General features: G+C 40.1%; 1 protein-coding gene across 2 annotated transcripts in view; it reads left to right on the forward strand.

Annotated features, from left to right (window-relative positions):
• The first annotated feature begins 228 nt into the window (after window positions 1-228).
• Window positions 229-16,954, forward strand: part of RHOA (ras homolog family member A) — a 73,929-nt gene continuing 57,203 nt past the window's right edge. Inside the window, exons 1-2 of one of the 2 annotated variants that reach the window (XM_027836972.1) lie at window positions 229-353; window positions 8,034-8,114. The gene's annotated coding sequence lies outside the window, so the exon portion shown is untranslated. The remainder of the gene's footprint in view (window positions 354-8,033; window positions 8,115-16,954) is intronic. The other variant, XM_027836971.1, reaches the window with a different exon arrangement.

Genomic DNA, 16,954 nt, shown 5'->3' on the forward strand with positions numbered 1-16,954 from the left:
GTAACCAGGTCTTTTATAGCCCTATGGCTCCCGTGATGCCCAGCGCGGCGTTTGTGATTGGCTAAACGGCGTCCTCTTCGGGAGGTTACGTGATTTGGAGCAATCGTTGCCTAGGGGCCGGGCTCTAAGAGCGTGGCCGCGGCTAGCCACGGCTCGAACCCGTCCTGGGCTCGGGAGCGCGCACGTTGCGACCCGCCCTCCAGCCGCCACCGTCGCCACCGCCGCCGCCCGCCCGCGCTCCCGCTCCCCGCCCGCCTGCCCGCCGGTTTCTTGTGTAGAAACTGCCTGAGTCCTAGAACGCGCGGCTCGCGGAGCAGCTTGCCCGGCGCGGAGGGACTCGAGAACCGCCTGAGGTAAGAGGCCGCCCAACGGCGGGGGCGTCCCGTCCTGAGGTCTCCTTCCTTCCCTCCCTTCCCCGGCCCCCCAAGTCCGAGGTGCCGGCGCCTCCCTGGGCCTTCCTCGCCCTGCGGGCCCCCGCCTGCTCGCCCGCGGCGCTGCTCGGCTCCCGTCCCGGGGCTCGGCCGCTTGCTGAGCCGGCAGCCTCCCGGGCGTCGCTCCGCGGCTCGGGCCCCACCTGCTGCTTCTCTCTAACTCCTCCGCCTCGCCCCCGCCCCGGGGTGGGGGGTGTCCCGGGGCGTCCGGGGCCCCACCCCGCCGCCGCTGCCCACGCTCCGTCCCCCGAGTTCCGCACTCGGTCCCCGGTCGCCGAATGGGTGTGGGGCCATCTGGGCTGCGGGCTTGGTGGGAGCCGAGGCCAGTTCCCCCTCTTCCTCCCCTTCTTCCTCCCCCGCCCCCGCCCGGTGTCTAGGGGGAAAGCGGCGGCTCCCCCCGACTCCGCGCCGGCCCTGGGCTCCCGGCCGCGGCGAGCCCCGAGTCCGGAGGATCTGTACGCTCAATCGCCTCCTTGACTCCGTCTCTCTCCTCGTAGGCCACGGCCTGGTTCAAGCCTGTCCTCCCTCCCTTTCCCCCTTTCTGCCTTCCTGCCTTCCTTCCTCCCTTCCTTCCTCTTGGGGCACTTCCTCACACCGCCTCTTGGTTGTTTTCCTACCTGTTACACGGCTGGCCCCGACCGAAGCGCTCCTCGGCGCCAGCCGGCCCAGCCTCGTACCACCCCGCGCCGAACCGAACCGAACCGAAGGGACCCAGCCTCGGGCCTGCTTCACGCAGAAAGGCCGAGCCCGGCTGGAGAAGGCGCTCCGGGGGGTCCGCGTGGGAGGGGGGCGCTTCTTACGGCTCGTTTAGTCCCACCCTCGCGGCTTTTTTTTTTTTAACCAGCTTCCCCCGACTGTCCTTAAAGTTGATAGGTCTTCCCCGAGCGTGGTCCCCTCCAGAAACTTGCTTTCCTTCAGAACCCACCTAGGCTGCGGGATTTCTAGAGAGAGCAGGTAGTGAGGTGGTCTTTGCCTTAAAGAGGCTCCTGCAGATTAACTTCTTCTCCGTGAGCACCTTCTGGTGCGAGCCACTGGGCCGGTGGGCGGGGGACAGACAGTGGGAGCAGGAAACGAGACGGGAGTTATGCCTTGGTGTGGATCCTGTGTATTCAGTGGAAGGTGGACCTCTTAGACCTTGCTATTGCTACAAACCTGATCTGTATAGATTGGAGTTTGAAAATGATTCCTTGAAATCCCACTGTAAGATATGGTTTATGTAGGTCCTTCATAATGTAAAATGCATTCATTCTGTTAATTTTGGTTTTAAATACAGTAAACCGTGAACAGAAGGAAATGGCCAGCCGCTTTTATCAGATACCTTCCAGTTTCCTTTATGCTTCCTTGTTTTTGCTGTGGCTGTGATTACAAATCTATTTTATATGCTAATCTCATTATTCAATAATCTGCTCCAACATTCCTTTTGGATTGAAAATAGAGAACTAATTCTAAAGCAAAAAAAAATTATTCATATGGTTTTTCCCTGTAAAAACCGGTTTTATTATTTCAAAGACTTTGTTGGCTTAAAGTGGAGCGATAGTTTCCCATTTCAGATGGTACTTTAAATCAGAACCACCTGATAGTCCTAAATTTTAGCTGGGTCAAAAAGTTACTGCTTTAATTCTCTTAACATTTTTCGTACTGTAAAGGTATTCTTTGCAAATAAAGTATTATAACTACCCAACTGTCTCAAATTAGTAAGACCACACCTTCCTTTAAGCGAGGGAAAAGGGAAAAAAATAAGGAATTTTCCCCACCAGTTTCCAACTTACTACTTGGAATCTTGCACATAGGTGCTGAGTAAATGTTTGGCTTTAGATGGATGACGCTGTAACAGTCATTATTTTTGAAACTTTGATTAAATCTTTTAGTACATTTTGCCCTTAATCATGGCTTTTTGGTTTGTTTGGGTTTTTTTTGGTGAGGCAGTGGGGTTAAGTGAGTTGTCCAGGGTCACACAGCCAGTAAGTGACAAGTATCTGAGGCAGGATTTGAACTTGAGTCCTCCTGACTCCAAGGCCGGAACTCTATCCATTGCACTACCTAACTGCCCCTGTCACAGCCTTTTAAAATCAGCATTTTATGTAACTATTTCTGATGTGATTAGAATTTTAATTTTGAAAGTTATTGTTATGTTGACAATTCGAGACACGACCTGGAGCCTGATATTTTAGCATATGCATTTCTTAAACCCATGTGCATATTCTTTCTTACCTAGAGATGGCCACATTTTATAAATGCAGGAATAGAGTTTTCAAGCACAATGCCTAACAAATACATAGTAGAAGCTTAATAAATGCTTTATTGACTGCCCTTAAAATGTTATTGATAACTTGAACTAAATTTACTAACTTGTTAACAAGTTATTTCAAGATCATTTTTCCTTATAAAGTCCATCTCTGAGGGCCATTGCTTTAAAATGTGTCTATCACCTTTTGTCCAGTGACATTTTTTTGTTTGTTTTTTAGTAATTTTGTTTGTTTTTTAGTAATTTTTTATAAAAAAAAAGTTTACCTTGAATTTATTTTTCTTTCTGTTTCTACATGTAGGTTATGTGGAATGTTAGGGGGGAGGAGGTATGAATAGAGTCACTGGCCCAAGTTTTCATTTAATTTTTGGTTTTGAAGAGACTGAAAATTATCTAGTCCGACTTCATTTTACAGATGAAGAAATAGAGGCAGAAGGGGAATGGAAAAGGGGGTAAGCAGCATTCCAGCTAACCTGTCTTGTTGTGGAACTCACACATAAAATACCCTTCTAGTTTCTACCTCTTACCACTTTTGGCTTCCGTTCAGGCTAAATTCTGGTACTGCCTACTTTGGGAAGCCTTTCTGATTAACCTATCATTGATAGTTCTCTTTCCCTTTATGCATCTTTCTTTGTAAAATCTTTTTATGTGTTTTCCCCAGTAGAATATAAGCTCCTTGAGCTTCCTTACGTTTCTTTTTTCTTAGCTCCTGTGCACATAGTAGGAGCTTAAAAGATGTTTGTTAAATTGAATTGCTCATGGTCACAGAGTAGCAAAATTTGGATTAGAGCCCCGGTCTCTGATTTCCTAGACCTACAGTACTCTTTCTAGTACACTGTATTAATGGTCTGTAATTTCTAAGAATCTGCAGAATTCAGTTGCCAAATGGAAATCACAATTCTTCAGCTTCCAAAGAATTGTCAAAGCATTCTCTTTTCTCTCTGAATATGGATGGCAGCATGACAGAGTCAAGTGTACTAAGTGCAGCAGCTATTCGTATCCAAAGCCAGCAAGGTCCTGGACTCAGCTAAAACATTTATTCTTCGAAGGTCTGGGCTAGCAAGTTCAAGCTTATGGTCCTGAATATTTTAGGAGGACCAGTTCAGTTATGGGGTATAATTAAAAATTCCCAGATGTAGAGATGGAAGGGACCCCAGAGATCACCTGGTCCAGACCCCTCATTTTACAAATAGAGAAATTAAGACCCAAGGAAGTTAAGTGACTGGCTCAAGGTCATTGAACTTATCAAGAAGCATTTATTGAGCACCTACTGTATGCCAAACACTATGCAGGTTTGTGGGGAGACACAATATAAAGAATTGAACGATCCCTACTCAGAAGTAGATGCAAAATAAATGCAAGATATACTTGAGGAGAGAGAGTACTGGCAGTTGGGTAGAACCAAAAGCCTTCAGAGTGGTTCTTGAGCTTCATCTTGTGTGTGTTTTTTTTTTTTAATTTTTAGGCAATTGGGGTTAAGTGACTTAGGGTCACACAGCTAGTAAGTGTCAAGTGTTTGGTCTGAGGTCGGATTTGAACTCAGATCCTCCTGACTTAAGGGCTGGTGCTCTATCCACTGGGCCACTTAGCTGCCCCTTTGAGCTTCATCTTGAAGGAAGAAGCCAAGGTGAGGAGGGGAAGTACATCCCAAGCAGGAGGAAAGACTTGGAAGAAAGGAGACCAGTTAGAAGGACGTTGCAGTAGTCTAGGTGGTGATGAGCCAAGGAGGTGGTTGTGTGAGTAGAAAGGGTCAGCTATGAGGGATGTGGATACATAGAGTAAGGAGGGAGAATGAAATTGGAAATCGGAAAGTTTAGAAGAGGGATAGATTTGGGGCAGAAAGATCGTGAGTTCTATTTTGGACATACTGTGTTTATGATGCCTGTGCAGCATTTGGTTTGATGTGGGACTAGAGCTTAGGAGAGAGACAGGGCCTGGCCATGAAGCTGGCATCAGAGTTGGAGTTTGAAACCATTTCTCTGACTCCAGTGAATGCTCTTCCCACTGAACCATGCTACTTTATTGAGGGCAAGTAGAAAAGAGTACTGCATTTGATGTCAGAAGACCTGGGTGGTAGTCCTGTATGGTAGACCTCATATTAGCTGTGCGTCCTTCAGCGGTTCATCTCACCTCTGAGTCTGTTTCTTCATCAGTAAACTGGGATAACATTTCTACTACCTCAAGAAATTTTCTGTGAGGAAAGCACTGTTAGGTAGTACAAATCATCTTCTGCTCACCTTGTAGATGAGGCAACTGAGACTTAACAAAAGTGACTTGCTAGTGGATGCCTCTGTACTTGCTGTAGAGTAAATAGAAGCCCAGCTGGAGTGCTTAATACTGAGTTGGTCATTTCTCAGGACCAAAGATCGCTGAATTGGCCTGGACCCATATCTGAAGTATTTATTTGGTAATAATCAGATGAGCCTTGTACACAGAGAGTGATTGACCTTTTGGCTCTTCGAGCAGCTCTGGTTTTTGCATCAGTCATGGAAATAGGCATGTGCTTATCAGCCCTAGGAGGTTAATGAACCCTTCCATTAAGAAGTCACAGACTGGAGCTCTCAAAAGTCTCGATGCTACACTCTATGCAAAGATTCTCATTCACCTTTTTTTTTTTTTTTATGTCATGAACCCCTTTGGCAGTCTGGTGAAGCCTATGGACCTCTTTTCAAAGTAATGATTTTAAATGCATAAGATAAAATATATAGGAATACAGTTATCAAAGTTATTTTTTTTTTTAAGGCAGTTGGGGTTACGTGACTTGCCCAGGGTCACACAGCTACAAAGTGTCAAGTGTTTGGTCCAAGGCCGGATTTGAACTCAGGTCCTCCTGACTTTAGGGCTGGTGCTTTATCCACTGTGCCATCTAGCTGCCCCTTCAAAGTTATTTTTTTAAAAAAGTTCATGGACCCCTAGTTAAAAACCCTTCTCTAGTCCAACATATACCCTTCACATCATACCAAGCAAGTGTTCATCCAGTTTTTGAAGACCTCAATTGAAGAGGAACACAAGGGAGTCCATTTTGAGATAACCTTAATTATTAGGTAGGTTTTTATTAGATACCTTAAGGTGCTTCTGAGTAGGGATTAATTTCATTCTTGGTATTTGTATGTCCAATACCTAGGACAGAGAAGGCCAGACTGAATGAGTTCTTGTTTATTGATTACATTAGATCTACACCTGCCTATTTACAACTTCCATCCTGACTCCTAAATCTAATATGTTTTCTTCGTGACAGCTTTTCATCTCCTTGAAGACAGCTATTGTGGGTCCATCCCTTCACCCTCAGCGTTCTCCTTCAGCCTAAAAACATCCCCTCTTTCTTTGGTATATTCTTGAAGTCCTGACTGTCCTCCTCAGGAAACTTTCTAGCTTTCAGTTCCTTTTTAAAATATCATGCATAGAATTGAATGAAATATGATGCATAGAATTGAATGTAGTAATATTCTTCAGGTATAGTCTGGCCAGGGTCAGTACAATGATACTATCATTTGCTTAGTTCTGAAACTGCCTTTTTTTAATGCAACCTAAGATCATAATTGGCTTTTTTGGCTGCTATATTACACTCTTGATTTATTGAACTTTCTCTCTGCTAAAAACCCTGGTTTTTTGTTTTCAGACAAACTAATTACCCCATTTTGTACTTGTGAATTTAAATTTTTTACCTATGTGTTAGATTTTACCTGTATACCTATTAAATTTTTCCCAGTGTGTTACACTTTGTGGTTTCGTGTCATGTGTAAATTTGATAAGTACATTATCATCCAAGACATCAGTAAAAATACCAAGTAGCACTGGGCAAAAGATAGATCCCCCCACTCTAAAATTCTAAATGAGCTTAGTTATTTTTACTATTCAGATATTTATTAAATGCATGTTATGTACAATGTGTACTATTTTAGACCTGGAAGAGAGACTAAGATTAATAAGACATATTCCTTCCCTTCATTGTGTTTATGGTCTGTTATCACTAAGAACAGATAAACAACAAATACAAATTTGCTGTTTCTTTTAAAATCACCCACAGATTCTTAGATTTTTTAAAAGTCTACTGAAGGTTATTTTTCCAGTTATAACTTGAGCTGTGTTTACCAGATTGACTCAATCTACCCCTTTACATATGTCTGGCCACATCTCTGTTCTTAAAGTTTGCTTGTGTGTACACATGGTTCTTTACAACTCAGTAATTCTAACAGTTTTAGTTTTGTGCTTCTTAACTTTGTTGTTTAAAACTGAATAAGCCCATTTGTGCCTCTCTCACCAGATTAGTAACTCTCAGGCTCTTCCATTGTGGACACATTCTGTGTTAAGTATTCTTGAGATAAGAAGGCATTTAAAGTTTCCAAGTAGCAATTTAGTTGAAGTTATTGATTACTGTTCAAAAATTTTATGTATGCTCAGTCCTTGGTACTGTAACATTAAGTAAAAGCTTTATGTACTTGTATTTATGATAGACATTTCATAGTACATAGGAACAGCTTGCTCTGTCTATTTTGTCTCAGTTTCATATAAGACCGTTCCGGACATTTTTACAGTAGTAAATAAGCATCATGTTTTGAGACACATGGTTAATTGTAACTAGTTTGCTGTACAAAGTGGAGTGTGAAAGTTAGTGGTATGTTCTTTAATAAGCAGCCAAAATAATGAATCTATTTAAACTTTCTTAGGAACTAGAAAGATATTTTAAGTTCAGTTGACTTCCAGAAAATAAGAAAGCAAAAACATGCCTACCAGCAAAATAAAAGGGTTATTTTTAAAATATAGCCAAAAATAAAGTTAACAACAAATGATGGCCTTCTGGACTTAGTGCACCCCCTTCCTTTAGATTGTTCCAGGCAAAGGTCTTATGGTTGTGATGATGGTTGCCAATATTATTTTCTTTCTATTTCAGTCACAGTGACCTAAAGAAGTTTTTTTGGGTTTTTTTTTTTTGGTTTTTTGGTCTGGAACTAGCAATTTCCTTAGAATGTCTTCATGGGTCTCTGACATTAGTGAAAAGTTAGGTTTTAGAGGGAATATTGCATAGGCAAGTATAGTCTTTTTTTTTTCTTCAGATTATTTAAAGAAAAAAAAAACACCATCCCATAAACTGTTTAGAAAATTATTATAAAGTTTGCAATGTTCATAGTACATAATTTATTAGCATATGGAATAGACCATGGGAAGAGTGTGTGTGTGTGTGAGAAAGAGAGATTCATCTTAGTACGTCTCTGAGAAGTTAAATCCTGGGCAACACATCACATTGTATGCCTTTGTAGAACTTTTGGGGCAGGGCTTTTCAGGTTACTGTGCTTGGGTTTCCATGTGTAAAATTAATAGATTCTAATTCTTAAATTTATTGTTTTACATTTCCGTAGTGCCTTTCCTCTGAGAAGTTCAAGGTGCTTTACAGAACCTATCTGCTATACAGGTCATATTTCTCACATCATCCCTGTGAGGTAGGTACATGCATCAGAACCCTGTTCTTTGCTTCCTTTTCCCCATGGGGAGAAGTAATAGAAGGTGCTAGGGAAAATGTAGGTCTATCGCCATCATTAACACTCTTTTGTTTGTCAGTGTCAGCTAATGCACTCTTTAAAAAAAATTGAAAATTTTTTATTGGTATCTTATTTATTTCCAAATAAAACCCTCTTCCCTCACCAGTGAGTTATCCTGGGTAACATAGAATAAAAGAAAGGGGAGGGGGAGTTAAAGCAAAATGAACCACATCAGCTGAGTTGACAGTATATAGTGTTTCACAACCATAGTTCCCTTACCTCTCCCAAGAAGGAGGGAGATTTATTTTCTCATCTCTTTTTGGGGGGGGGACCCCATGGCATTCAATTTCCCTTTTTTGTTTTTTCCACTTATATAGTTGTAGTTCAAATTCACTCTTTCACTCTTCATTCATAATTCTGCTTAATTTTTTTTCTAGTTCCTAGCATATCCTTTTTCTCCAACTTTTTGTGATATACTTTTCCCTAACTTCCTTGCTATCTTCTACTTATAACCATAGCTCTTCCTATATTTCTGAAGACATCTCTATTTTTACTGAATTTTCTAGATAGCTTCACTGAATTTAATTCTGTGTTTGCCACTTTTGAGCTACGCCTCCTTTTCTTTTCATCTCTCTTCATTGTTTTGGTTTATATATCAGCTGGTCCTCCTAACCTTTTGCTCATGCTATGACTATTACCCGAGCATGATTGGCTGTGCAGGAGAAGGTATCGATAACAAACAGACCAGAAAAAAAGGGATAAAGGGAGTAAAGTTCACCTTAAAGATGTTTGAGCAGTGACTAGTTTTAAGGTGGAGATACAGAGAACATACACATAACTCAGTGAGTCTTCAGCTAGGTATAAAATGGAGCAATAAATTTCTGAATTTAGCTGAGTAGAAATCAAATATCTTGGCCTGAACTTGTATTACTGCAGGACTTACTTACTACTGCTTGCTTACTGCTTTTCATTATGTCTGATGGAATTGCATAACTTAACTATTATGTAGTTGTGTATATGTAACTTCCCCATATAGTAATCCTTGATGCTACAGTAATCCTGTCCTTGCCTGTATATTGTGCTATCCTGACTTGTTCTCCTTGCAGCATCTTTTTTTAACCGTATTTTTTCATTAAAAAAAAACCCCTCTGTTTTCTCTCCCTTCCATTGTGTGTATGTTGGGGTTTTGGGGGGTGAGTGGGCAGGAACCTTGTAACCAATATATATACTTATAGTTTATCTTACGCCTTGTAGTTTGGCTAGTTCATTTAGTTAAGCATAGTGTTGAGGTCATGAATTTAATCCTTATATGGGGCAATTAACTCTACAATTGGGGAAAAAAACATACAACTGGGGCTACAAAGTGTCCCCTTACCCTCAAAGTACTGTTGTTGTCTCATTTTCTAAAGTTTTGTTGATGGCCTTCTGTTTTCATGTCACATTGATTTCTGAGTATCTCTTTCTGCTGGTCAAGGAGTCTTCCTTTGAATCAGAATTTTTTAGCAAAATCAACTAATATACTGGCTATGTTTGATTGCATATGTAAAACTCCATAATCAATAGCCCTTCTCACAAAAGGACTGAGGTGCATTTTTCCAACTCTTCTCCTGGGCACTGTTTTAACAAATTCATGCTATTGCTAGTGAGGGTGTGAGCTTAGCCCAACACAAACCTAGTATCACTGTTGAAATGAACTAAGAAAATGGAATTGTGCATAGCAAATATGTCTGGTAAAAGTATAACAGAAGTAGTGTTTTGTGTATTTTTGTTGTGACATTAATTGATCACCATGTGTTTTTTAAGCACTTACTATGTGCCAGTCACTTAAAGGTTCTGGGAATAAAAACTGTCTCTCCTTTCAAGGAACTCACATTCTGTTAAACATCACAGCATAACTAACTTGAAGTCTTCGTTTTGCTAGGACAAAGCTCTTGCATTTAAGTAGTTATATCACACAGAGAGAGGGAGAGAGAGTGTGTGTGTGTGTGTGTGTGTGTGTGTGTGTGTAGCTCATAGTGCATATCCCATAAGATGGTTAATAGCATCTTCTTACAAAAGAGACAATACTTGTTTTAAAACTCCTTCTTTCATGAATGGTGGTCCCCCCCCCCTTTTTTTTTTGACTGCCTTTTAAAAACTAAGTGCACCAATTTTTCCTGTAGAATTTCTTGGCTACTGTTAGTTTACTAGAGATGTTGATGGCTCTATCACTACCTTTTTTTGAGAAGTGGTTCAGTGAACAAGGCGCTAGAATGGAATAGATGGTTTTGAGACCTAGGTTTTATTTCTGGCTTAGCCAGTGATGTGCCGTGTGACTAATTACCAAATTATTCAGCCTACTTAAAAAAAATCTGGAATGGTATTACTTGTCGTTTCCCAAGCATAGAAGGTATTCATATGATAGCACTTCAGTTTAAGAAAAAAATTGTATAGCTTTTGTTTTTACAAAACTCTACGTTTCCCCTGTGTCCTCCTCTTTTCCCCCTCCCACAAGAAGAAGCCAAGCCACTTCTCTTCCAAGATTTCAAAGCAAAGTATTCACAAACAAATGTATAATTTGCTTTGTCTGTGAGCTTTAGACTGGTCATTGACAGGTGTACCCACTGCTTAAAATTCAAGATTTTTTTTTTCTCCATTGTTATATGAAGGGATAGGAGTACTTGCTGTTCTCTCTTCTCATCTTCCTCTCGTTTATTATCTGTTAGTAGGAAATTATTTCCGTTTTGTCTCTTCAGATAGAAAAGATTGCTTATTAATTTTGAATTATGTATTTTATTTCTTGTATTTTATCACCTTTTATTTGTGGTGGTGATGCTATCATATCTTTGAGCTTAACTGACTCCCTGTTTCCACCTCTGAACATCAGTTAATAAGTGGAAAGCATGGGCAGTGGGGAAGATAATTTTCTGGCAGCCAAGTATGGCAAGTAGAATGCTGAATCTGAAGTCAGGAAGATCTGGGTTACCACCCAAATACTAGCTGGTGACTGACTGTGTAGGTTAGTCACTTAAATTGTCTGAACTTCAGTTTCCTTATCTGGAAGATGGAGTTTGTGTAAAATAGCATCTACTTTACAAGGTTGTTGAGGATCAAATGAGGTAATATATTTAAAGTACTTTGCAAACCATAAAGCATTATAGAAATAGCTGCTACTGGCCCCTAATGTAATTATCATGTCTCTTTCTCTTTTCTTGAGGGGAGGCAGGGGCAACCCGCTGCCAATATTTTTTGAGGTTTGCAGGTATGAAGAATATAATTTTTACAGGGATCAACTCTCTATATTTACTGTAGGAGAAGGATAGGGACTGGACCTGTGACTTAATTGGTATATGGCATGCCCTCCATCAGTGCAGTCCCTTCTCTGCAGTTTGGTCTTAGAGAGTAGGTACTGAGAACTTCAGTGATTGATCCAGATTCACCCAGCCATTATATGTCATAGTTATGATTTCAGCCTGGGCCTTTGAATTATCTGGAATGTACAAAGCCCTATGTAAAATATGCAGATAAATAAGATACTCTTCTTGCCTTCAGATAGCTTAGACTTAGTGGGAGAGAGGATAGGCTGTTGGTTCAGATAATGACTATCTTCCTAAAAGGAGATCTTTTTTTAAAAAAGTGTACAGATATATACTAAAAAAGTCATAACACAAATTACTATATAAAAACAGATTGCTATGAATGTTAGGTGATTGTGTGATTGAAGAATTGTATGAACCAGAATTGTGTCCAGTATTAGGAAATTCCCTGCCAGGAATGGAGGGAGCAGAAGGGAGGGAGAAGCAGCCAGCAGGCACCATTGCCATATTCACAGTGTCAGAGGGGGAATTTAGCAAAACTAACCAACTATCAGTTGAGTCAGACAGTATGTGCGATGTTTCATATCTGTAGTCCCCCTCTTCTGCAAACACAGGAAGATACTTTTTTTCATTTCTTCTTTGGGCCAAGCTCAGTCATTATAACTGTAGTGGTTAGGGTTCTTTTCTTCTTTTTGTTATTGTAGTAGTTCTATGTATTGTTTTCCTGGTTCTGCTTGCTTTGCTTTGCTTTGCATCAGTTGGCATAAGTTTTCCCATGTTTCTCAATATTCTTATCATATGAGTTTGTAATCCTGTAGTAGTATTCCATTACATTCACATACCACAGTTTCTTCAGCCATTCCACTAATAAATGGGTGTTTACTTTATTTCTGTCTTTTGCTAATACAAAACGTGCTGCTATATATGTAAATAGACTTTAATTTCTGTCTTTGACATCTTTCTTAAGGCCTAGCAGTGGGGTCTCAGAGGGTATGGACATTTTAACTGACTTTCTTAGCATCATTCTAGATTTCTTTCTAGAATGATTGGGTGAAATCATAGATCTATTAGCAGAAAATTAATATGCTTGTCTTTCTTTTCACAACCCTTCCAACACTGACTATTAATAACAGTAGCTTACATTTGTATAGTGTTTACTCTGTGCCAGGCACTGTGCTAATTAAATGCTTTATATAATTTGATTTCTCACAGTAACGATGGGAGATAGGTGCTACTGTTATCCCCATTTTTCAGTTGAGGAAATGGAGGCAAATAGAAGTGAAGTGACTTACCTAGGGTGGTGCACATAACAAGTATGTCTGAGGCTGGATTTGAACTCCCGTCTTCCTGACTTCAGACTGAATGTTCCATTCATGCCACCACCCAGATGCCCATTTACCATTTTTTTGTTATCTTTTCAAATTGGCTGGTTTGAGAAGTGACCTCAGAGCAATTGTAAATTCAGTGTTCAGTCCCTGGGTTAGCATTAGGGTAAAAATAGGCTATATTCTGGTGCAATGCCAATTTATGTGGACTATCTTCAAACCAATATAATTATATAAAAAGTACAAAGTTCCATGAGATTACAGAGCCAGGAAAGTATTCACTTCCAAATGGAGAGAGTAGAATCAAGGAAGTCTTTCAGGAAGAAATGACATTTGATCTGGCCCTTGAGGAATGGGATGGGAGAGTGGGTGGAGGAGGCACTCAAGTGTTTGGAAATGACAGGAATGATATCATTGATTAGACCTCTTCTGTGTGCCACATACTGCTGTATACTTGAGTATATAAGAACCATTGTCAAGGGAAATGCTTGTGTGTGGGCATATGTACATGAATACAAAGTAATTTTTAGTGGAGAGGGCACTAATAATAAGTGGCCATGATAAGCCTCTTATTAGTGGCTAGTACTGGAACTGAGCTTAGAATCCCCAGGTTCCTTCAGAGAGGTTAAGGTGAAGTGGGATTGCTTTCCAGGTGTGGAGGATAGCCTGTACAAAGGCATGTGATGGGAGATGGCTGCATTTCTAGGAGCAGCAAGCAGGCTATTTGAGCTGGAACATAAAGTAAGTACTAGAGTGAATCTTTCAAAAATATCAAAATAACACCTAGAAAGGTAGATGTGAGACAGATCAGGGCTAGATACCAAGATGTGAGAGCCAACTGCCCAGTGATAATTCTTGATAGCTGATGAGATCACACAGGGAGAAATATGTTGTGGGAGAGGGAAGTGAATAGAGGGGAGGAGTGGAAAAAGACAGGGATATTGGAGGAAGCGAAGAAGGAAAAAGAAGAAAGCCCAAGACAGCCTTTGGAGACAAATGTCTCTTATTGGGAGGCAGAATGTAGATGATAAACTAGCAAAGGCAATTGAGAAAGACAGGAGAACTGAGAAAGAAATGTCATGAAAGGGACAGCTAGGTGGCACAGTGGACAGAGCACCGGCCCTGAAGTCAGAAGGACCTGAGTTCAAATGCGGCCTCCGACCAAACACTTGACACTTACTAGCTCTGTGGCCTTGGGCAAGTCACTTAACCCCAATTGCCTCACCAAAAAAAAAAAAAATACGTCATGAAAACCTAAACGAAAGAGAGTGGCAAGCTTATCAGATACTGAAAGAAGTTCTAGGATGAGAGATGAGAAAAGATCTTATTTATCAATTAAAAAATAATTGATTATTAGGAAATGTCAGTTTGTGTTTTGAGTTTAGAAGCCAGATTTGCAAGGGTTTGAGAAGTTGGTAAGAGAAAGGAAAATGGAGGCGATAAAATACTGCAGACAGTTTGTTTGTTTTTTTTCCCTTGGGAGTTTTGCTGTGCAAATGCATTTTGAGGAAAGCTAATTAGTCCAGTTTGGCCAGAGTATGTGAAGGGAAGTAGGATAAGAGAAGCCTTTAAAGGGTACTATCCCTGAGGGCCACACATTGACTTAGAAAACCACATATTATTAACATTATCTGTGTTCCATTGTATTTTTATTTGTTTTGTTAAATGTTTTCCAATTACATGTTAATCTGGTTCTGGAGTATTGACTCACATTGCCAAAGAAAGTCTTGACACCTTTGGTGTAAGATAAAAGTTGAAAAGGTAGGCAAAGCCAGTCTAGGGGACTAGACTTAGAAATACCTGGTTCAAAATTCCATCTGTACAAGTCATATAATCTCACTGAACCTTAGTTTACTAATCTTTTAAAATGAAAATAATACCACCACCTACCTCAGGGATTTTGTGACTATCAGATGAGATAATATATATAAAATACTTCATAAGCCTTAAATGTTATATTTATACATATCTGCTATTGTCAATATTATATTACAAATATATTACAATACTAAAATTATATTACAAATATAGTTATGATATGAAGCTAGATTGTGGAGGGCCTTGAATGACAGGCTGAACTATATTCTTTAAACAAAAAGCAAACTATTGAATGCCTTTGAGCAGGAAAATGATTTGATTATAACTGTTATTAAGAAGGATGGATTAAAAACAGACACAAAATTACAGTGACTAAAACATGGAAGAAAATAACCTTTTTCTTCTCAGCTAGTAGTGGACAAAAAGTGTGCTAGTGTAAATCCTGTTGAATTTTAGATAGGGCTTACCAAGTTTTGTTTTCTTTTGAAATTAATGCATGAATCTTATGGCTCACAATTGAAAATTCTCTTTGGTTTGTATACTTTGCTATTTTTAACTTAGTTTTACCTTGTTCTGATGATTGTATTACTCCTTAAGTGTGCAGATGAGATGTGATTCTGTACTGGCTGCCTTAGTTGGAAGTATAGAGTGGAGTACAGTGCCGCCATCTTCAGATACCATGCATCTGCTCTTCAGCTTTGAGATACTTTATGTAGAAAAACTCAAGATATACTCATTGTTGTAATAGTTCTTTAATGAGTGTACATGCAGAATTTTGCTAAGTAATTTCATTATGTTGTATGGTAGTTATTTTGGAAATGTTACCTGCACAGTTATCTATGGAAAGGTTTTCTAACTGTTTATATAGGTTATGTTCTGCAGTTCAACATCTCCAGTTTTGCAGAAAGCACAGTTTTTCCTCTGATTATTTTAAATTCTGAAAAACTTTTTTGGGGGGGACTTGGCAGTGGGGTTAAGTGACTTGCCCAGGGTCACACAGCTAGTAAGTGTTATGTGTCTGAGGCCGGATTTGAACTCAGGTCCTCATGAATCCAGGGCCAGTACTCTATCCACTGCGCCATCTAGCTGCCCCTGAAAAACTTTTGTTATTCTTTGTAATGTCTAATGATCACAATTCTTTGGTCTACTAAGGAATGATCCAAGTTCACTTTTGAGCTTAATTCAAGGATTCCCCCCCTAGAGGTTATTAAGATTCTAGTGGTAGGGAAGGGGGCGTGGGATGGGAATAAGCATCTATAGAACACTATATGTGCCTGGCACTGTACTGAGCACTTTACAAGTATTATTTCATTTGTTCCTCACAATAGCCCTGGGAGTAGATGCTGTTTTTCCCATTTTACAGTTGAGGTCATTGAGGCAGATAGAAGTTGAGTTACTTGCCCAAGGTCAAAGAGCTACTAAGTTTCTGAGACTGGATTTGAACTCTAGTCTTTCTGACTCTAAGCCTAGTGCCCTATGTGCTGTGGTGTGCCCTAGCTGCTTCAGTGAGATGTGTCTTTCTCCGCCTGAGGCTTCTCACACTAGAAGCTGATCTGAGGCACTGTTTAGAAGCCATGGTGGGAGAAAAGGATGGCCTTACTTACAGGGTAAGATAAATAGGTGTGCCTTTTTCTCTTTAAATGAAACCATGAAGATGTAATGGTTACTCTGCTTATTAGTCCCTTACGATTCATTTGCATAAATCAGTCATGAAGATGTATTGCCAATAATGAGTAAATTTCATCATTAAATGAAGAGTAAAGCAGTAAGGTAAGTCCATAATACTGCCTCAGCAGTTAATTCTAAAAAACTCTGTGTATTGCATAGGATTATGTTTAATCAATATGAGTTTGGGTCTCTGATCTTTTAAAAAAGAAAAAAGTCTTTCATGTTTTAAAGTAAACTGGAATGTATCCATTCCCATGACTCCTAAATCTACATTCTAGCCTTGACCTCTTAGACCCCGATTTCTTTTTTTTTCCATTTAATTAATTTCTTTTTAGTTTTCAACATTCACTTCCATAAGCTTTTGAGTTTTAAATTTTCTTCTCCTCCCTCCCCAAGACAGCTTGCAATCTGATATAGGCTCCACATATACATTCCTATTAAACATTTTCACATTAGTCATGTTGTAAAGAAGAGTTGAACCAATGGGAGGAACCACAAGAAAGAAGAAACAGAACAAAAGAGAAGAGGGGAAAAAAGAGCAAATAGTATGCTTGTATCTACATTCAAACTCCATAGTTCTTTATTTGGATGTGGATAGCATTTTCCATCATGAGACTTTTGGAGATGTCTTAGGTCTTTGCATTGCTGAGAAGAGGTAAGTCTGTAAAAGTTGGTCATCGCACGTAGCTGTTAC

The sequence above is a fragment of the Vombatus ursinus genome, unplaced genomic scaffold (assembly GCF_900497805.2).
Source record: "Vombatus ursinus unplaced genomic scaffold, bare-nosed wombat genome assembly UNPS02014820.1, whole genome shotgun sequence".
In the NCBI taxonomy this organism is placed as follows: Eukaryota; Metazoa; Chordata; class Mammalia; order Diprotodontia; family Vombatidae; genus Vombatus; species Vombatus ursinus.